We start from the raw sequence: 21,526 nt of genomic DNA, 5'->3' as shown, positions 1-21,526 counted from the left end.
AGAATCCATCCTAATCAGTGGCTTCTACAAGGGTAGCGCTAAATACCTTAATGCGGGTATTGCATGAAGGGAAAAAAATGTCCCTTTACACTTTAAAATTTCGTTTCTTGTAGCTATAACATCAGCAATAAGAATTTTGGAGTTTGAGTTTTCTCTAGACAGGATGGTCAATTTATCCCAAAAGCGGCACCATCATTCCGCTTTAACAAAGAAATCATTCTACCCTAGTTTCCAGCTACCATAGAATATCCACATTCATTGAATGTTTTTGTCATGTTAAGCGAATATCTTGTGGCCACAACTCCTTACAGAACCTCAGAAAAGCTCTTTGATTGTATATGGTCATCAAGCATCAACATGTATGCTAGCATCCTAGTTAGTCAAAACATTCCAATAACAGAACCTGCCAATATCGGAAGAACGTAAGCATATTCCAACAGGGCTGTAGCAACCTCTTGGCAGCCTAATGGTTTTCTCAGGGCACCTTCATTTCACATTATAAAATTGATTGATGGTAAGGTCATCATGTGACCCATCATATACTAAAAAGAGATATCTACCATATACTGTAGCTGTGAAGTACAGACCGATTATTATATTGAGTCCATACATAGAGCTTTGTGGTTCTATGTATGTATTAAAATGCTAGCTACTCAGGCCTAAAGTTGACCTAGACTCAAACAATATATTTTAATAAGTTTAGGACAAGTCAATTGGGAATGATATAGTACTAACCATAGACATTCTACAGCTGGTCTTTTGTCTAGGCTCTCTTTTTCATCCATACCACAGCTCAGCAGCCACCATTGGCTATCACTTGGCAGCTCTTACTGTTTTAAAATCCCTTGATGAAACCATTAGTGTAATTTAGTAATCAGAAAGAGTGGGCAATATATGCCTCTGATGGTGTCAAGCTCCTAAGAGGCACCTGTGAGGCTAGCAGATTGGAATGTTCTTAAGCTGGCCATAGATGGATAAAATTTCAAACAAAAATTCTTAGAAAAAAAAACTTAGGAAAATAAGTACAAAATTTCTCAGTAAAGGGGGGGGGGGGTTAGGGGGAGACACTCCTCCCCCCTTTATTGTTGTTGGAGTCCCTCCTCCTTGCTGACAGTGGCAACCCTAGTTTGTCGGTTTCCTTTGTCAGGAGCAGTGATCTCTGTCATGTCACTAGGTAGAACCGGGAAATGCCTTGTTTACATAGGCATCTCCCCGTTCTGCGGCTCCGTGACATGATCGCCGGGAAACTGGCGGACATCAAGTCTGCAGGTCTCGTGGGCACGGTCACGCTGTATGCGGCAGGCGCGCATGCACCCGCTAGCCCCACCAATTAAAGGGGACGTACAGGTACCATTGTGCCGACGTATATCGACGTACAGCGGTCGGCAAGTGGTGAAAGCGATCCTGTGTTGATTCTAAAAGCATAAAACGAAAATCCTCCATTGAGAACTCTATCACTTGAGGATGGATTTGCTGGCCTGGCCTGTAAAATACAGACCATGCGATAGCCCTAGATGCTAAAGATTTTGCATATTATTGCCTCAAGACAGTAAAGTTTAGCAGTAAAAAAGCTGAGGCAAGGTGTTAACTTACTTATATTTCCTTTAAAGCTCTGATCAGTTTATCAAAGGCCTGCCTTTTTGTTTTTGTTATCGCGTTACATTTTTTTAAGCACATTTTCCTACCTACTGTTCAAAACAATTCTCTCAGTAAAGCTTTTGTTTCAGCATAATTGTACTAAATGTGTAAATGGAAAAGGTTTTCTAGGTACCATAGGCTGTTTCTAATTCATTCTGTCTACACACTGAGAATACAGGAAAGTGAGGCCCGGAACGGTGGAAAGAAGTGAAGAAGTGCAGGGCCGGGCATGACAGTGTGTCTAGTGACACACATAGGGTTAAAGTTTCAGGGTAAGGTGGGAGAGGAGACAACAGGAAAGGAGGGGGGAGTGGCCATGTAAAAAGGAAGGGGCGGAGCAAGAACGGAGCAGTGTGCGGGGAAGGAGACACAAGGAGGCGGAATTTACCACCCTCCCCATGTAATGTGTTGTTGGTTTTGTTAATGTGTGTGTTTCTTTTCAGGATCGGATGGAGTTGGTCGTCATGACAGCTGGGTGTTGGCTGGTTTTTGCTGTTGGTCGGTGACGGTAGCGGTAAATAAAATGTGGAAAAAGGGGTGGGGGGGTCATCAATAGTATGGCCCCTCCTGTGTATTCCTGAAAAGGAATACCGGTATGTTGCACTGCGGGAGGGGGTTGTCTCCGAGCGGTACAGCTGGAGGCCTTATCAGTTTGAAACATGGTTCCTGCAGTGTACTGTTTTTGATATGTGGTGAAAAAGGGGGTAGCTCCGTCATTGACCAACAGATTGGATGAAAACATGTTGTTTTCTCTGAGGTTATATGTTATTTATATATTTAAGTTGATATTGGAGGTATTTATACAGTTGTTTAATAAAAGAGGCTGTTGTGGCCATTTATACTCCAGAAGCATGGTGTTGTCTCATTATTTAGGAAGGTAAAAAAGGGGTTTTGGAGTATGGGTGGCTTAACAGTAAGAGATAAGATGGGGTACATCTGGACTACACTGGTCAAGGAAAATCATGGAAGAGCTAAAGTGTCACGTATCATTTCCTTATCTATCATTTAGACCTTATTTAGTATATGTTGTCTGTTTTCATTTGTTTATGAGGATTTCCCTTGTGTTTGGCAGGGGGCCAAAGAGAGAAATGTGTAAGAATCCATTGCTGACTGCATTAAAATACTAGTTACTTGGATTTCTAGTGATTGTGAAGTTATTTTTTTTTTAAATAACAAACATGGCATACTCACCTGCCTTGCGCAATGGTTTTACATGAAGCAGTCCCAATCCTCCACTTCTCGGGTCATCCACTCGCACTCTGTTCCTCCTCATCTCGGTTTACCACCTTACCACCATAGAAATCCACTCCCTATGGTGGCACACTTGCGGGCTCGATCTCCCCCCCCCCCCCCCGGCTCCCTCCTCACTGGATTTGATTGACAGCAGCAGAAGCGAATGGCTCCTGCTGTTCTCACTGAGTCAATGCAGAGACTGAGACCCTTATCCGGGCATGCAGCTTGGCAGGCCATGAATGGGGGGGGACGAGCAAACACACGCCCGCTGAGCCATATCAAGCTTGTCCCAGGCTTGTACTCCCCCCTTCCTGGTCTGCCAGGCTTCATGCTCGGACAAGGGCCTGGTATGAATTTTAGGGGGCCCACATCCTTTTTTTAATTTGTTTTTGGCTGTTTTTTTTTCCCGTAATTGCCGGCAATTCTTTAGGAAAGGGATACAAATAAAGTGAAAAATGGCCCAAAGTTGCACTGATATGGACACAGGCGTGACTTCAGTGAGATTTACATTACAGTCTCTGTTAGAAAAGTTTTAAATGTTTATTGTGTGACTATTGGAAAAACAATAACCCTGAGACTTTTCTTAAGATGACTTCTGAGCACATTGTTGTATTAACTTGCTGTATCGTTTGCTTTAACTAACTCCATAGTAAGTTGTAGGATGATTAGGCTTAACCATATATGGTAGAACAAGAATGTACAGGAAACACTAATTAGCAAATAAAGTACCATTTTGTACCAGGCACGCTATGTGTGTTTCCTCAGCCAATAGAAGCGTTATCTCTATATTATTGTAGGTATTAGGAGGGGGGATGTTCATCTCTTTGTATGATTCTTACTGCATCTTTTGGCTTGTAAGCATCATCCATTTGTGTGACACATCTGAAATAAATTGTCTGCTTTTCAATACACCTGGAGTTCGACTGATCACAAGAGGAGAGTAATCCTAACATTTTGGTCCTCCGAGCCGGAAACCAACAAGTGCATTTCGGGTCAGATGGTCCCGACAAAAAACTTTGGTGAGTATTGGACCTCAAAGCTCACTGAGAATTAAAAGTCCCCCCACTCAATGTTAGTGGTGAAATAGGGGCGGGGGCCTGAGACCCAGATCCACTGTCTGGTTTCGAACTTCGTGATCCAGTCCTCCTGGTGTTTGAGAGGTAAGATAATTTAACTTATTCTTAATACTCTAAGAGTCTTTTCTTCTTTGTTTGATTAATGTGTTGTAATTGCCGACACTGGTATTGATTGTATAATATCTTAATAATCCAGTGTGCGAAGACAGAGACACTTGGGAGCGTTGTCTAAGGTAAAAAATAGCGTTACCCGCTGTCCAGGACAGATAAAAAAAAGATTTGAGGTATACCGAACGTCAGAGGGTGAATGCCTGACGTCATCGTCGGAGGTGGATTGCCCGACGATGTAAGCGCTTAAGTGATCTAGGAAGATCACAAGACTAACTTTCTTTTGTGTGTTTAGTTTCTCCTTTCTCATGGTTAACCTTTCTGTTGATGCTGTAACTTTATTGAAAAGAAAAAACAAAAAAAAAAAAAAAAAAAACAGTACTGCAGAGACAAGTTAATTATTTTTTGATTCTCCCTATAGTGTGGGGAGTGATGATATTTTTATACTTCTTGTATTCCTATTGTTACCGTGGGTGGAGGGTCACTATACCAGTGTTTTATAGGTAAATGAGAGACCCGTCTGGCGTTGACAATGGGGAATAGTCTCTGAAAAGTACTAGTTACTTACCGGTAACTGTCTTTCTGGGAAATCTTCCAGGACGGCACACCTGAGAGATGAGAGGCTCCTCCCCACAGGAAACACAATCAATCAACAGCTGTTTTAAGTCCACACCCTTCCCCCTGATCCTCTGTTTGTAGAGAAGTAACTCCTGAACCTGGTTCACAAGGGAAATCATTCCTCATAGGCACTCACCTTCTAGTGTTCTAAAATTTTCCCTCCTCCAACGGGTGGGAAGTAGGCCTGCCGTCCTGGAAGATTTCCCAGAAAGACAGTTACCGGTAAGTAACTAGTACTTTTCTCAAGTCATCTTCCAGGACGGCACACCTGAGAGGATAATCAAGTAGCTCAGGCCTACCTTTAGGGTGGGACCACTGCAAGACCCTCTTGGCGAACCTCGGTTCTGCAGTGAGCTTTACCTTCACTCCATATGCTTGATGAAGGTATCTTAGCTGGATCATGCGGCTGATCTGCCGGTCTACTCCACCGGTGTCCCTGCCTTCTCTGTTTCGGATGCAGGATCTAGGTGGAGTGGGCTCTTAAAGATGGAATCAGAAAACATGTTAAACTTGTAGGTTATCAATGTTGTCTGTCACACATCTACCAACAATGGCCTATTCTGCCTATAGGTGCTGTTTAGAACCACTAAAAAGATTAATCGGAGACCTGTGTTGTAAGACAAGGACACTACATTGATCCATAAGGGGGCCTGTCTTAACACAACCCTGTCCAGGGAAATAAAACTGCCAAAAAAGGGGGGCCCCTGACAGACAACCCCTTTTTGTTCATTTTTAGCTTTACGTCAAAGACTGAAGGGAAACCTACTTAAGGGAAATAGATTAACAAAAACTTAATCCCTGGGTTTAAGGCATGCCCAATCTATAGTTTTACTTACGCCTGAGAGCCTACTCAGGAAATTAACATCTATAGCAGGAGAAGAACACTCATATTGCTACATCTAGTCTTGCTAGAAGGGCAAAATGAAGGCCATGCACCGAGCTGTAACCTATTTAGTCTGGTATACATGTTTATACTTCATCTTCAGGCCATAAAACTCCTCTGAACCGAACTTCCTAAGTTCTTATTAAACGGGGCGATTCATTATCGCCTTCCTCCAGTGACCCATAACTCTACTGGGCTTCAACCCTAGGAAATGGCTCTGGCATCCCTGAATGTAAGGGGTCGAGACTTTCTGACATGTGACATCTGCACCAGAACTCCTGGCCCTTTCACGGAAGAGAAGGCTGAAATACAAAAAGGTGATACATGTATTATTAATATCACAAATAAAAAAATCATAGATTGTGGACATAGCACAATAGATTTAGACAGAAAGGACACAAGCATAGACATCAATGTTGTGTATCTGAGTGTGACTAGCTAAACCAAAATATCAAATATGGGAAGAGACCCAAATCTGAACCTCACAGTCTGGTTTTCTGATGTGCGGCCAATATGTAAGCATTAAGACACAAACACACCTTAAATGCTGCACATTTCTGAAGTGCAGCTAGCTAGGTCATAACTGGTAAATACAGAAAGGACGGGAACCCCCTTTTACAGTGGCATTTTACTGATGTACAGCAAAACAAGGCTATAAAGAGAAGACAAAGACCCAAACTTCTATGTTGCGTATTTATGACGAACCACCAAGTACAGTTATAAGACAATCCTTCCTGTTATGCAGTTCTGTAGTGCAGTTACATAGAACCAACAGAGAAAGAACACAAGCAACCTACAGCATTGTGTTTTTCTGAAGTGCCATAAGGTAAGGCAATATGAAACAGAAAGCACCAACAAGCTTCAATGTTGAGTACTTCTGCTGTGCAGCCACATAAAAACAAACAGACAGCCTTTACAGCTGCGATCTTTCTGGTCTACTGCAAAATAAGGCAATAACTCCACAATGAGTATTCCTGCAGCATTGCAAAACCTGAACCAGAAGGGACAGATAAGCTTAGGGTTCCCACACCCGTGCGACCCAACCTGCCACTTGGGACTGCAAGACGCATGAGAAGTCATACTATGGCTTCCAAAGGGTATCATTCGTGACTGTGCGACTCCAGGTCGCAGCGTATCCAGCAGTCCCTGCTTACGGAACCACAGACCTCAAGATTACACAGGTCGCAGGAAAAGCAGTTTTCGGGTCGAACAAACAAGGGGTCCCCATGCTGTGGCTCCCTGGAGGAGTGCAGCCAACAACCCCCTACTGTGTATACCTAAGAAACAGCAAGGAAGATCAATGAGAAACACCACTTACTGCTGTGCCTTTCTGATATACGGACGATAAGTCAGTAAATATAGGACATACAGGACACAAACAATGTACAATCTTTGTGTATGTCTGATGTGTAGCATATACCAATACTGAGCAGAGATGTCATTACCCTCAATGTGTCTCCCTGCTGAGCAGCAAAAACAAATCAGAAAAAGACAAACAACCTTCACTGTTGTGTCCTTTCTGATATGCAGCCAATAAGGCAGTAAACCTTCAATTTTGTATGTGTCTGATGTGCAACAACAATCTTGAATAGAGATAGCACATCCATATTCAAGTGATTTGGCATGTGACTCAACATGTCAAATCGCATGCCTAAAATTGGCAGCCATTGCCGTTAATAGCACTGTCTGAATCAGCCCAGGCCACTTTGTGGTGCTGCACTGATTACCAATGGCAGTATGTGTACTACCCCTGGCACAGGTTCAATTTTGTATTTTCCAACAAAATCAGGACCATCCGTCATCACTGCTGCCTTTCTGATAAGCAACCAATAAGGCAGTGATACAGTACCCACAGACAAACCTCAATCTTGTATATGTCTGATGTGCGATAATATAACAGTTCTGAATAGAGATAGCACATCCATATTGAAGTGATTTGGCATGCAACTCAACATGTCAAAGTCGCATGCCTAAAATCGGTAGCCATTGCTGTTAATAGCGCTGTCTGAATCAGCACGTCACTTTGTGGTGCTGCACCGATTACCAATGGCAGTATGTGTACTACCCATGGCACAGGTTCAATTTGTATTTTCCAACAAAATCAGGACCATCCATCTTCACTGCTACCTTTCTGATAAGCAACCAATAAGGCAGTAATACAGGACCCACAGACAAACTTCTATCGTGTATATCTCTAATGTGCAACAATCTAACAATTCTGAATAGAGATAGCACATCCATATTGAAGCGATTTGGTATGCGACTCACATGTCAAATCGCATGCCTAAAATCGGCAGCTATTGCCGTTAATAGCACTGTCTGAATCAGCACGACGCCACCTTGTGGTGCTGTACCGATTACCAAAGGCAGTATATGTACTACCCCTGCCATCAATCTTTCCTGCTGCCTTTCTGATAAGCAACCAATAAGGCAGTAATACAGGACACAAAAACCCCACAAAACAGACCCCAATCTTGTGTAGGTCTGATGTGCAGCAATATAACAATTATGAGCAGAAATGTCATCACCAGACTCAATGATGTGCGTTTCTGGCGTGCGGCACAAAACCAGAAAGTACAGACCACCTTCCCTGTTGTATTTTCTGATCTGTAGCCAAACAAAGCAGTACCTTTAGGATATAAAGGACACCCAACAAGCTTCAGCAGAGAGGTCACAAATCTCAATGTGTACTTTAGTTGTGCCACCAAACACAAACCTTCACTACTGAGGTCTACTGGTGAGCAGCCAAGAAGGAGTCATGGTGTATCCCTTTATGAAATAACCAAACAGGAGCAAATTATTTCATAGGCATAGCCTGGGCTGTAGATACTAATCCTTCACCACCAGTGAAGGAACCAATCCTAAAATGGTTGGACACCTTACTATAGTAGCTGTTGTCCTACCTTACCTCCGTAGATTGAGCAAACGCTAGCCAGCTCATACACGGGTGGGGCTGATTAGTAAGTCTCAATGAGCCCCGCCCTAGAGACCAATATAAGACCTCTAAAAAGGGTGGTTACCAATTTAGCCTGGAGGTAAATAGCCACCTGCAGCCCTTAAAGAAGCAATCCTATAGCCATCTAGCTCTTGCATATGTTTGCACAGAAAATCCTTAATCAAAAGGATATAGGAAAAACGATTTATGGTAAATCGCTTTTAGATCTGTCACTGAGTGGACTGTAGCCCAAACCAACAAAAAGGTTTTTCTTACCCCCTGCATTAAAATATAACCACAATGTAAGAGTGGAGTGGGAGGTTGGAGCTTATGAAAAGTTACCCATAGCAAGCAACCCCCAAAAGGAGGATCTGTCACAAGGGAACCCCTACTGTGCCACACAGAAGCTTGGTCCCTGCCACATTGTTGAAAGTTAGGTCAGCTTTTAAGCATCTTGGAGCAACTTTAAGCAGATTCCTAGCAGCTGGGCTAATAGGGCCAGATAACCTAGTGCACCTGCTGAGCAAGGGAGCTTACTCCTGAATCCTTCAACCATTGCACCATTAATAACTTGTTCAGTGGTATACCTGGCCAGTAAGGAACTCTTTGTTCTACCAGGTCACCCTCTTTGCTGTATTCACCCCTACTAATGTACCACAACTGGGTATGTAGGGAGAGGCTGGCAACCTACTGTTGTGATAACCACAGTGTCTCTGCTATAAGAGGAAGCTGTGGCTGGCGGTTTTTAGCAGTAGCTTCTGGGCTATTTTGTTATGCAGACCCCAGGTCCTGCACTGCACCACTCAGTAAATACAGGTGGAAGGGGAAAAAATGCCTTACCTACCTCTTTCCCATCTGAGGTGGTTTAGGCACACTCGTTCCTCTGCACCACTTGTCCACCATACAGCATCTCTGATGTAGGAGGGAGCTGTGGCTGGTGTGTTTAGCAAAAGCTTCTGGGCTGTTTGAATCCAGACCCCAGGGGAGATTATCTCAAATGCCCAGAAACCATCTGGCTGGGATTGGGGATTTTTGACTCACCGTTGTCGTCTTCCCCTTTTTCCACAGCCACCGGGCTTGCTTTTCCATCCTTATGGTCCACACGCAAGGAGGATAGCCGCCAAAGTGCCCCCCCCTCCAACTGCTGTCCCTTTAGGGAGCTGCAAGGTTAGGCTGTGTCCTGCACTGTCCAGTCAGTATATACACATGGGGGGGGGGCAATGCCGTACGTTCCTCATTCCCATGAGGTGGTTTAGGCAGACATTCACCATAGTAAACTGGTGCCTCCTCGAAAGGAGGATGTGGGCGCCTGCTCCTGCTGACTCTCAGCCTTCCCTTCTGGGTAAGAACACGGGTCGTTCAGGCGGTGCCCTCTCCAGCAGCCCACGCGAGCTACCAGGGACCCAGGAGTCAGGGGATACGATCCCCCTGGAAAGAACCGACGGCCAGCACCCCCGTCTGAAAGGACTTCCGGACAGGTAAGGGGGGGGGGGAGACAGGATAAAGGCCCCTGAAGTTCTGGGGACACCACTGTACCCAGGGGCCTTCAGCTCTCAGGGGGGCTCTTCCAGTTTCTGCTGCCCCCCCCGAGGAAAGGATAGGAGAACCCCCCGGGAAGGATAAATATATCCGGCCAGACCCAGAGGCTTCCCAGGCATTTGGTCCGGCTCCCAGGGGGAGACCACCAGCCCCAGGCTTCGGTCATTTGGAAAAAAACAAACAGTTTCGCCGTGTAGGGAGAAACACAATCAAAAAACTGAGGATCAGGGGGAAGGGTGTGGACTTAAAACAGCTGTTGATTGATTGTGTTTCCTGTGGGGAGGAGCCTCTCATCTCTCAGGTGTGCCGTCCTGGAAGATGACTTGAGAAAAAGAATGTTTTGTTCCTGCTTATGAGGCTGCTGTGTTCCTAATGTGCCAAGTGGGAGACTGGAACTGCTCTTTAAGGACACAGGGCTTTATAGGGAAGTTTGGATTCAATAGTAAACTAACAAGAAAATAACTAGCTCATTCTAGGTTTATAAGGGGGGGCCGTGCCACATCCATGAGATACATATTAACTAAAAAAGGAAATTCCCCTAACTGGATTTTTCCGGCACTTGCACAAGAAATTGTATAGATTGTGATCTCATATAAGAGTAAAAACAATATTTTTATTTAAAGATTATAAAAACAAGACATTCCAAGCAACGGAAACATATATAATACATATAATTCAAAAACAGTACTGATTATATTCAACTAGACAATGATATTCCTACAGTCGGGGCTTTTTAGGCCCATTAATTGTATTCCACTGCACGGTGGTATTTAAACGATGGAAACTTTTTGCCAGTCCAACGCGTTTCGGGATATATTAAAATTCAGTCCTTCTTCAGGGGCTTAATTGGAAAGAGGAATTCATCTGAATTAATTAAGAAAGTGTAATAGGTAAGTTACCATGCATCTTTTTGTGTCAATATCTAACTGTATAGGTTGATCAATTGATCACCTACCTGTGATGTTGACGTTGCTTGTTTTAGAACCAATGGTAAAAAGGGAGAACGGAAGTATTTGAAAATATGATAACAGATGGTTATAATTTTTATATATATGAAGTGCTGTTCTCTGGATAGTTCATCAATATGTTTCAATCCCTCAAATTGTGGATGTGCAAAGTTAACCTTACACCTACCCTGTCCGTCCTGGATGCGTGCTGGCCGCAGCGGTACACTGGAGCAAAAACAGGGAAGAAGGCAAACCTATGGATAGAATTTAAATATAGATTCTCTTTTAAAAATAAATACTTATTCAAAGTAGCTGATTGTGAGAAAAAAAAAAAAAAAAATATTGTATGAACATATATGCATGAATGCGTAATACACACACAGACGTATACGCACAAAAAATTCAAATGGACCATTGTTATTGCATCCTAGGAGTGGAAATGTAAAAGATAATCATGAGAGCTAATAAAGAGGAAGGACCTCTAGAGTATTGCTGCATTAAAGTCTTTTTTATTATCCTAAAAACAAATTATAGTATTACCTATGGTATTCCTACACATAGGTCTTTTAAATGTTTTAAGGGCGTTATTACATAATTATAATTAGGGCAAAACAATGTGTAAATATAGTAATAAAATATATCCATATATAAAAAAATGTTCAATAGCAGAAGCAGTATAGACAAAACGATTGCCTTGCATAGCTTGTAGAGATAATTATCATATCGTCTCCACAATGTGCACCTAAATTGCACCTAAAGATATGCCTAAATGAATCAGGGAGCAGTCAATGTTAATAGGAAGCAAAGCTTAAGTATATAGTTGTAGATAAAGAAAAATAAAATAATTAGTTGCAGTAGAATAGTAAAGAATAATACCTGTAGTTGAGTGTTTTAAAGTTTTAGCCAGCCACAGATCCCAGCATCCGACAGACACGGTATCTGGGCTGGGAATGAATGAAGCTGGTTTTTAAAGTAAAATGAGTTTCCATCAGCTGGCGCGATAATCGCGCTCAGCTGATAAGTGGAACTCATCAGCTGGAGAGCCTTCCTATTGCTCCCTGGGACAGGGATGCGCGGCGCCGCCCCTACCGCGCACGCGCGAGGGCAGCTACGTTGGGACGGCGTCACGCACCTCCGTCCCACTGGCACGGAATGCCTCACCGGCGGACTGCGCATGTCCGCCGGAGTGGCAATATGGAGGAGAGAGGGCGTGATGTTAAGTCGCCCTGGTAACCTCCCAGAGCGCCGCCCAGACCAACATTCTGGGCGGCTTTCCGTGCCGGGTGACCGCTGAAGCAACACGCACCCAAAACCGGACAGTAGAGGGCAGACATAAAGGGGCATATTTGTCATCATTTCCAAAATAATATGTGTATCTTATGGTATAAGATAAAGTATAAATATTTCGATGTAATAAACAAGGAGCAACAGAGATATCAGCACGACACATATTTTTCAGTTAGAAATGATCATATATTCATAAAATAACATTATGAGGTGGGCAAAAAACTGGCACTACAAATATTTGTTTCTAAAGGAACATGAGGTAATAGACATAGAAGGAAAATCTCTTGAGATGACTCTTGAGCTGTATCAGTCTACTTACTAACATCAATTGTCTATTATTGTTATGTAGAATTCGAATTAGCAATTACACCTGTATCACTCATTATATACTGTTCAATATCTAATTAAGCATAGTCTGTTGCAATTAACAGAGATTTATGGAATGTATTTTCCTTCTATGTCCCAGCCCCAATTCAAGTGCAGATATGACATCCCCCCCTCCTCCTTCTACACAACTGAAGAATGAGGCGAGTTCCTTTTTATGGGGTGGGTGTCTAGTGTTTATATGAATGGGTACAAAATTGAACCTTTATGCCCCGTACACACGGTCGGACTTTGTTTGGACATTCCGACAACAAAATCCATGGATTTTTTCCGACGGATGTTGGCTCAAACTTGTCTTGCATACACACGGTCACACAAAGTTGTCGGAAAATCCGATCGTTCTGAACGCGGTGACGTAAAACACGTACGTCGGGACTATAAACGGGGCAGTGGCCAATAGCTTTCATCTCTTTATTTATTCTGAGCATGCGTGGCACTTTGTCTGTCGGATTTGTGTACACACCATCGGAATTTCCGACAACGGATTTTGTTGTCGGAAAATTTTATATCCTGCTCTCAAACTTTGTGTGTCGGAAAATCCGATGGAAAATGTGTGATGGAGCCTACACATGGTCGGAATTTCCGACAACAAGGTCCTATCACACATTTTCCGTCGGAAAATCCGACCGTGTGTACGGGGCATTAGAGGTATTTTAGAGATTAGAACATTAAATTAAGGTATGAAATAATGTAGACTACACAGTCCTTAGAGACAAAGAAACAATATTGGAGAACAAAAGGTTGCACAAGTATAGATAACATTTACATGTCACCTGATTGAAAACCGGTATTGCCAAAATCCTTATTTAGATATGCAGCAGTATTGACACATGGAGTAACACATGTGTCAAACAGGGGGGTGACTGAGATGTTAAATAAGGTATGTAAAGCCTATGGCTTCACTAACTACTAAAAAACGTTTTCCTCTCAATGGATTATATGTGCAAGACACAATGCTTAGGGAGGCATAAGACCACGGAAAGGGAAGTTCCCCGCACCGCAATATCCATTCCAACACATTTGCATGGATTTTATTGAATTGGACAAATGTGAAAGGAAGAAATATTGTTTGCTAATCACAGAAACCCTGACCAAATGGGTGGAGAATTCCCGACAGGAAGTGCAGATGCACAGACAGTGATAATGGACCCTATTTTGTAAATAAAACTATACAACATTTGACAGAAGTGATGGGAATTCAAGTGAAATACCATTGTGCCTATCATTCCCAATCAGCTGGATTGGTGGAAAGACATAATGGCATTCTAAAAAGTAAACTGAGGAGTCTGAGCACACACTAGCAGAATACATGTCTAGGCTGTTAAGACAAAGACGTACTAATGATTTTTGTTCTGTCCTAGAAGGTCCAATTCGAGAAGATGAAAAGGTGCATGTGGGAGATTGGGTCTTAACAAAAAGTAATAAGAAAAAGCAGTGGTACTCCCCAAGGTAGGATGGCCCTTTCAAAGTCCTCCTAACTACCCCTACTGCAATAAGGATTGCAGAGTGGTCTACCTGGATTCACCAGTCCCATTGCAAAAAGGTTTTACAGGTAGAGTAGGGCCAGTTGGCTACAAGAGGTTCAGAAAGTCCGGCTACAAAGGGAGGTCCTGCACAAGGTGGGACTTGTCTCAAACCGGTGAAGTCTCCCCTACCCTATCCGCTGGAACTCTGTAGCTGGTTAGGATGAAAGGGACAGTAATTATCCTTGGGTTACTGGTGACTCTAGGAGAGGCGTCCATAAGAGGGGGGAGACGTTATGGAAGAGCAGAGGAACCTTTGGATTGGGAAAGAACAGGAAAAGCATTGAATCTAACCTTTATAGAGGGAATAACTAGCACTATACTGGTAGACTTCTGTCAGAGTGCAGATTGTGGGGCTACAACTGGGGCTAGAGGACTTCTATGGGCAGATAAATACATTTGCTGGCTCTGGAATAGGGCAGGATGTCAAGCATGGGATCAAGCCCTGTGGACCACAGCACATCAAGATTGGGGGTATAATCTACCAGGGCCTAGAAAGAGTGGAATAAAGGAAAGATTCATTTTACAGAAGCGGACAACTCCCCCTACACACATAGTAAGAACTGTAAATAATTATTGATAACATTAAAGGAGTCGAGGAAGGAAGATCAGTGGTTGTATTCTATGGGAGAATGGGTGTCAAAAACTGACCCCTCAGGCAAATTTTTCCTCAAGGTATTACCACCTAATAAAACCTGACAACAGGAAAAGGTAGATTTTGGAAGTGTAGATGTGGTGCTATTTCCCTTCAAATTAAAATAAATATATATATATATATATATATATATATATATATATATATATATATATATATATATATATATATATATATATATATATATATATATATATATATATATATATATATATATATATATATATATATATATATATATATATATTAGGGGAGGTATGCCTCAAATAAAATGAACTGTAATACATCCTCTGTCTGTTGGTCTCAAAATGTGTTTGAAAAAAATAAAAAATATATATAAGTGCCAAACATCTAAACAAATGCAACTACTTTCTGCATTAAACCTCTGATGCGGTAAACCACTTTTGTGTTGCACCCCCTGGGGGCAAGAATTAAAAATAACCTATACAAGTGATAGTGTTACACCCCCTGTTGATGGATATCAGAGTGTGTGTGTGTTGAAGGTGCTGAACTTCAGATAGGGTGTCCAACTGGTGTGCTACACCCTCTGGAGTCCGCAAACTAAAATCTATGATCTACAATATCTGGAACTGTAGAAATGCAGTGATCTAATCCCTAGTTGGCAAAGTGATAAATATGGATGTCTGCTGTATCAAAAATCTGGTATGTGAATAAAAATCCAATTATGCCAATAGATAAACTTAAAGCAGAAGTAAAAAAAAAAAAGTAATAATAAACAAACAAAAATGTAAATGCACAATTCAATATACGTCTCTGTGTTACACTACAGTAAGACCACATTTAAAACCAAAACAAATGATGAAATTATTGCAAACAAAATTATTAGTAGATAAGTCTATACAATAAATAAAGTGACGTGCTTAAAAAAAAAAAACAGTGTCCAGTGCTTCATCAAAATTTGGTGCTGATTATCCTTTCAAGTGACAGTGGTACCAGGTGATATTATCCGTGTTGATAATGTGATTGCACTCACCAGATGACATTACCCCCCAGGGGTGTTATGCCTTCACAGTGTGAGCTACTGGGTTTTGCTGGGCAATCTGAGAAACGTTTTGCTGGCTTTTCCACCGAGATGTCACATAGGGGAAAGAGTAATGCCCATAGTGTGATATTGTTTAAAAAGGCTTTATTTATTAAAAAGTTTAGGAGATATAATCACATGATAAAACAAGAGCCGGTGCTGTGTAAACAACAATCGCCGCTCAGACCGGAAGTGACGCCATACTAAAATAGAAGTTCTGAGTAAAATTATAAGATTTACTAACCTAACAGTAGAAGATGCCATAGCTTTGAAGACAGGATACCAGGGAAAAAAATGAGTGGTTAGAATGGTTGAGGTACACGGTTAAAATTTAGAAAAAAAAAAAAAAGGAAAACTGTTTAGTTTGTGCCAGAGCAAGGCTACATTTAGCAACTATTCCTTTTCCTCTAGATCACAATACAGATCCAGAAGGTTTAAAATGTATGTTGCGATTATATAATAAGAGTTATAAACCTGAAACAAATTCTACTTGTCACACGTTGAGTTTGTTGTTTCCCCCAGTACAGAGACCTCAGATACCTCCAGCGGTTATTGCTTATCCGGGCAACTTTACTTGTTTTGCACTCCCAGGGAACTGTAGCGGGGTGGATCTTGGGTCGCTACCCGATGACTATTGTAGGGAGAGGATTAACATGGGCAATGGTGACTGGGTTGAACATGACATTCAGAGAGCTGATGTCTGGTGGATGTGTGGGGATAAGAAACTGTGAGCTAGGATACTGGCCAATGCCCAAGGGGATTGCGCTATGGTCCAGCTGGCTATGCCCCTGAGGATCCTGTCAGAACACCCGTGGACTAAGAGTCGCCAACAGTATCGGAGGGACACCTCTCCCATAGGGTCATTTGACTCTCGGATCTACATAGATGAGATTGGGGTTCCTCAGGTGACAGCTGGGTTTGAGTCTCTTCTCTGGTGGGTGACTATAGATAAAAATGTTGACTGGATTATATGTATGTATGTATGTATGTATGTATGTATGTATGTATGTATGTGTATATATATATATATCACACACACACACACACACACACACGTACACTATAACCAACAACGATTTGTAAACTATACTAGGGATGCTGTGAAGGGCCTAACAGAACAGTTGGCCACCACATCTCTAATGGCATGGCAGAACCGAATGGCCTTAGATATGGTCCTAGTTGAAAGAGGAGGGGTATGCAAAATGTTTGGTAGCATGTGTTGCACCTTTATCCCTAATAATACAGCTCCTGGAGGGACCGTGACCAGAGCCTTGGAAGGACTGACTGCTCTATCGAATGAATTAGTGGAAAACTCAGGTATTAATGATCCATTAACAAACTGGCTTGAAGGATGGTTCGGTAAGTGGACTGGACTTATCACATCATGTTTGATCTCAATTGCTGTGGTATTGGCCATTTTGGTCACTTGCGGATGTTGCTGCATTCCCTGTATTCGAGGACTTTCACAAAAACTGACTGAAACCGCAGTCTAAAGAACAATGTATCAAGCCCTTCCTACCTCTGAGGAGACCTATGTGGACATTGAAGCTCAACTTAATGACATACAGACCGAAAGTGTATAACACTGGGACTATCATCGAAATGTGTTGAGATAAAATAGTCACACAAGAGGAGGGAATGTTAGAAAAGTTTTAAATGTTTATTGTGTGACTATTGGAAAAACTATTAGAAAAACAATAACCCTGAGACTTTTCTTAAGATGACTTCTGAGCACATTGTTGTATTAACTTGCTGTATCGTTTGCTTTAACTAACTCCATAGTAAGTTGTAGGATGATTAGGCTTAACCATATATGGTAGAACAAGAATGTACAGGAAACACTAATTAGCAAATAAAGTACCATTTTGTACCAGGCACGCTATGTGTGTTTCCTCAGCCAATAGAAGCGTTATCTCTATATTATTGTAGGTATTAGGAGGGGGGATGTTCATCTCTTTGTATGATTCTTACTGCATCTTTTGGCTTGTAAGCATCATCCATTTGTGTGACACATCTGAAATAAATTGTCTGCTTTTCAATACACCTGGAGTTCGACTGATCACAAGAGGAGAGTAATTCGGTTCACACTGGGGCAACACGACTTCAGCGCAACTTTGCACGGCGACTTCGACGCGACTTCGACGCGACTTCGACGCGACTTTAGCAAATTACAAGGCGACTTGAAGTCGCCTGCATGACAGGCGACTTTGCCTGTGGCCAATCAGCTCTCTAGGAGGGAGGGGGGGAGGGAGGGGTTTTCCCTGCAAAGTCGCTTGACTTTACAGAGAGATCCGACTTGGAGGCGACTTCCATTGATTTCTATGGTACAGGTCGCCTACCAAGTCGGATCCAAGTAGTACAGGGAGTACGCTCTGAAGTCGGAGCGACTTCAGTAGTGTCATTTAAGACGCTCCCATTCACTCTCATGTGAATCTCTTTCTGGGGCGACTTGGGGCGACTTGAGGGGCGACAAGTCGGATCCCAAGTCGTCCCAGTGTGAACCGAGCCTTACAGTCTCTAAGAGATAAATCGCACTGAAGTCGGTAAAAAGTATTAATCCCCTTTAAAATCAATACCAGATCTGAAGGGCCTGGTATGATATGGCCTGGTATGGATTTTTTAAAAGAACAGTATAAAATAAAAAATAAAAGGTAAAATAAATAAGAAAAAAAGCCGAGCTCGCGGGCGGAAACGAACGCATACGTGAGTAGCGCCCGCATATGAAAACAGTATTCAAACCACATATGTGAGGTATCGCCACGATCGGTAGAGCGAGAGAAATAATTCTAGCCCTAGACCTCCTCTTTAACTCAAAACATGGAACCTGTAGAATTTTTTAAATGTCGCCTATGAAGATTTTTAAGGGTAAAAAGTTTGTCGCCATTTCACAAGCAGGCACAATTTTCAAGTGTGACATGTTAGGTATCAATTTACTCAGCGTAACATTATCTTTCACAATATAAAATTTAGGCAAATTTTACTGTTGTCTTATTTTTTAATTCAAAAAAGTGTATTTTTTCCAAAAAAAGTGCGCTTGTAAGACCGCTGCGCAAATACGGTGTGACAGAAAGTATTGCAAAAGTATTGCAATGACCGTCATTTTATTCTCTAGGGCGTTAGAAAAAAAAGTATAATGTTTGGGGGTTCTAATTAATTTTCTAGCAAAAAAAAACTGTTTTTAACTTGTAAACGACAAATCTCAAAAAGAGGCTCAGTCCTTAAAGAGGAGGGCCAGTCAAAAAAAAAAAAAAAATTAAAAGTCAGCAGCTACAAATACTGCAGCTGCTGACTTTTAATTGGACACTTACCTGTCCCAGGGTCCAGCGATGCGGGGGATCGAAGCCCCGCTCGTCTCCCCCTCCGTTCAGTAGCGCCGGCATTGCAACTATGGGCGCCGGGCTGTGGCCTCACAGCCTGGCACCCACTGCGCATGCGCGAGCGGCGCCACGCGCCGTGATTGGCCGCTCAGTCACCTGGGATCTGATGATTGACAGGAGGGAGGGAGCAGAGCTGAGCCCTTCCTGTGCCGAGGGGGAAGTGATGTCACCAGCCCAGGCACTGGAAGAGGCAGACTACGAGGGACCCCCTAGCAACAGGCATTTAGGGGTAAGTAAAAAAAAATATATATACAAAATGTTTTATTTTTTTTTTAGGGTGGAACACCACTTTAAGTGGTTAATCAGTGGCAATTTTTAGCTCTGATCGCTGTATGAATGTCAATGGTCCCAAAAAAAAGTGTCAAAAGTGTCGGATCTGTCCGCCACAATCTCACAGTCCCGCCATTACTAATAAATTTTTTTTTTTTTATAAAAATGCCATAAATATATTCCCTGTTTTATAGATGCTATAAATTTTGTGCAAACCAATCAATATATGCTTATTGCGATTTTTTTTACCAAAAATATGTAGAAGAATACATATTTGTTTTTTTATATTTTTCGGGAGGATAGTTATTATAGCAAAAAGTAAAAAATATTGCTTTTTTTACAAAACTCACGCTCTTTTATTGTTTATAGCTCAAAAAATAAAAACTGCAGAGATAATCAAACACCACCAAAAGAAAGCTCTATTTGTGGGAAAAAAGGACATCAATTTTGTTTGTGTACGATGTCGCACGACCGTCCAATTGTCAGTTAAAGCGACGCAGTGCCATATCGCAAAAAATGGTCTGGTCATTAAGGAGGCAAATCCTTTTTTCTGCCCTCCAGATTACTATACAGTGTTGATCAGATCTGTTGTCACAATCACCCACCACCTAATCAGTTCTTACTGTTTTTCATTTGCTGTCCTTCCTTCATGCCATAAGGACTTCCAGCAATGCTTTGTACCTCTTACTTTGAAACCATTCATGTTCATATATTTTGAATGACTTCACATGTTTAATGCGAGTGGCTGGATGTGATAGGTGGCCATCTGTGTCTGCACATGACTGTCTTGTCTTTTTTAATGGTGATGGTACCTGTGTTTTCAGGATATTTTTTGGATTTGTGTTTATAGTGAGCTTTTTCAATAAACAGTATTTAATTATTTAATTCGACTCTTGCATGTTCCTCATTTATGAATTCACTTTTTCTTTTGTTTTCTTGTTATATGCTGCATGAATTCAGAGGAACACACCCATTATTGATTGGTGTCAGCAACTGTCGTTAATCTTACACAGACGTGGCCATATTATACCCTCAGTCTGTTATAATCATATTTGATTACAGAGTGTTTTGGTTCTTTTATTACCCGTTTTTTGCTCAAATCCTTCCTGGGCTGAAGTTATTAAGAGCAGATGAAAATAAATAGTTTTTCAGTTTCTGACTGCTTGAATTTTTGGCTAAAAAAAACCATGGGCACTTGGGCAGTAATCGTGAGGCATCACGGAATTGATAATTGTAATCTAATTGAATCGTAAGACCAGTGAAAATGCGCACGCCTAACTGAAATCGTCAGAAATTGCATTGAAATCGCATTAAAGTCATGCTCACCAAATCTGACCACTTTAAAGTTGCATTCAGCGTGAACCAGGGTTTATGGAACAATCTTTTTCAGGCATCATCAGCTGTTTCTAAACTCGGTCTACACACTGAGGGGCACTTTCCGATCATGTCTGTCTGTTGGTTTTTCAGACGGCCCTGATCGGAAGCTCCATTTAGGTGTACTGGCAGGCTGATATAAACAGACTTGTGTCCATTTACACCTGCCTACCTCCAAGTTTGTCCAGGTCTACATCTAAATGTGATGGATCAGAGGTAGCCTGATGTAAATGAACAACAAGTCCGTTTACATCCTGCCGCCCGTAGACCCATCATGGGTCTGCCCCTGTCCACTGTGTAAATGCTAACATCCGTCCTGTTCAACTAAAATTCAAAAGGATCTGTTCATAGATCTCTTGCCTATGTTTCCTTTTAGCCCTGGTTCACATTGATATGATTTGGCATGCGATTTGACATGTCAAATCGCATGCCAAATTGGCGGCAATGGCAGCGTCCGAATTGTTGCGATACCGCATTTTGCATTTTCGCTTTTGGTGAGAAACCCGCGCAAATGTCTCTGAAATTGACCCCCCCCCAAGTCGGGACTGACATACGGGAATGAAATTATGCGAGTTCAGCTGATCTTGCACAATTTCATTCCCGCAGTCAGTGTGAACCTAGGCTTAGGACAGTTTTA

General features: G+C 42.1%; 1 protein-coding gene across 2 annotated transcripts in view; it reads right to left on the bottom strand.

Annotated features, from left to right (window-relative positions):
* The window catches only part of LOC141140590 (cystatin-like), a 49,966-nt gene that overhangs the window by 28,160 nt on the left and 280 nt on the right, over nucleotides 1–21,526 (bottom strand). The window contains exon 2 of one of the 2 annotated variants that reach the window (XM_073627956.1): nucleotides 11,165–11,231. The exons of the other annotated variant lie outside the window; for it this stretch is intronic. The gene's annotated coding sequence lies outside the window, so the exon portion shown is untranslated. The remainder of the gene's footprint in view (nucleotides 1–11,164; nucleotides 11,232–21,526) is intronic. 2 annotated transcript variants of the gene reach the window in all.

This window comes from Aquarana catesbeiana, linkage group LG04 (assembly GCF_042186555.1).
Source record: "Aquarana catesbeiana isolate 2022-GZ linkage group LG04, ASM4218655v1, whole genome shotgun sequence".
Taxonomy (NCBI): Eukaryota; Metazoa; Chordata; class Amphibia; order Anura; family Ranidae; genus Aquarana; species Aquarana catesbeiana.
This window is presented reverse-complemented; position numbering and strand designations above follow the sequence as displayed.